Source organism: Panthera leo, chromosome B1 (genome assembly GCF_018350215.1).
Source record: "Panthera leo isolate Ple1 chromosome B1, P.leo_Ple1_pat1.1, whole genome shotgun sequence".
Classification (NCBI taxonomy): domain Eukaryota; kingdom Metazoa; phylum Chordata; class Mammalia; order Carnivora; family Felidae; genus Panthera; species Panthera leo.
Window position 1 is genome coordinate 148,730,309 of NC_056682.1, and position 1,740 is coordinate 148,732,048.

Sequence of the window (1,740 nt, forward strand, 5' to 3'; positions counted from 1 at the left end):
ATACAAATAAATGGAAACACATCCCATATTCACAGATTAGAAGAATTAATATTGTTAAAATGTCAATACTACCAAAAGCCACCTATAGATTCAATGCAATCTCTATCAAGATTCCAATGGTATTTTTTACAGATGTCAGAAAAAGCACTCATAAGATTTATATGAAACTGCAAAAGATTCCAAATAGCCAAAGCAACCTTGAGAAAGAACAAGGCAGGAGATATCATTCCTCTTGATTCAAGCTATCCTATAAAGCTATAGTCATCAAAACAGTATGATACTTGTTCCTCTCCCAGAGGAGAAGGCAAATGGCAGACTCTGGTGATAGCTACCATGATAGGTCCTACAGCAGCTCTGGCACGGCAGAGGGTCCTGCGGCAGTGCTTGTGGCCATGGTTCCCATAGCCAGAAGGAGATGCCCACAGAGCCCCGCTACACAGCATATGTAGGAAATCTACCTTTTAACACAGTTCAGGGTGACACAGATGCTATCTTTAAGGATCTCAGCATAAGGAATGTACCGCTAGTCAGAGACAAAAACACAGACAAATTCTGCTATGTAGAATTTGATGAGGTGGATTCCCATAATGAAGGCTTGACATATGATGGTGCATTGTTGGGTGATCAGTCACTTCATGCAGACATTGCAGAAGACACAAAACAAGATAAAAGTGGCTTTGGATTCAGGAAAGGTGGACTGGATGACAGAGGCTGTGCTCGCAGTGAGGACACAGGCGCTCCTCAGACCTTTGTCATGTGTGTGTCCCTGTCTCTGCCTTGCATTTATCTGTCTGTTCCTTGGCGTAACAGTGAGATGCTGTGCTTACCATCCTCCCTGAATTTTATAATGAAAATGGGCCTAAAATCTGGCACTTTACTGTTTCACTTGATGAATTGAGGATTTTACTCTGCAGAGCTGTCAAGAGCCTTCAGAGGCTATAAGTCACCAGGTCTCCTCCTTAGGACACAGTTGCCTGTTCCCACACACTGTGTTTGGCACATACCCAGGGCCAGGGCCTGGGCCGTTGCTTCTGAGCTCCAACGCCTGTGTGTGAACAACCTGGGTCCTGCACCGAGTCCCGGTCCTTCCAATTGAGAGTAGTTCAGGGCCAGCCAGCAACTAGAGCCAGTGGAAGAGACCAGCCAGTGGGAGGGGAAGGGGGTGCTACAAGGTCCCCTAGCCTACTTAGCAGTGTGCTTAGGGAGTTGTCCTCACTAGCTGACATCATTGGCTTCTCTCACTGTGTCTCTGTCCCGAGGTCTCAGCAACTATGAACTCTCTCTCCTTTCCCTCCTTTACCTGCCACCTCTCCTTCCAAAATAAGAACCATTTGTGTAACACCAATACTTAAGAAAGACATGTATTATGTGGTTGTAATCAAACCTGATGCTTTCAGATGACTACTTACATCTTCAATGTGGAAAGCTTAAGAACAAAACAAATTCATCTAAACTGTGCAATCCAGCTGACTTTTAAATGTAAGAATGGAATTCCACATTCAGCTGTATGTCAGAAAGTAAATCTATGGGTATGGCATTTTGTGAATAATCTTTTAAATAAAAGAAAATCTTACAAAACACTTAAAGCAAACAAACAAAAACAATATGATATTGGCATTGAAGCAGACAAGGAGAGCAATGGAACAGAATTGTCAGCCCAGAAATAAGCCCAAGCACATATGGTCAACTAATATTTGACATAGGAGCCAAATATAGTCAATGGACAAAAGGCAGTCTCTT

At 43.2% G+C, this 1,740-nt stretch overlaps 1 pseudogene; it reads left to right on the top strand.

Annotated features, from left to right (window-relative positions):
* The first annotated feature begins 308 nt into the window (after positions 1 to 308).
* LOC122218495 lies at positions 309 to 898 on the top strand (annotated as a pseudogene).
* Positions 899 to 1,740: the final 842 nt, after the last annotated feature.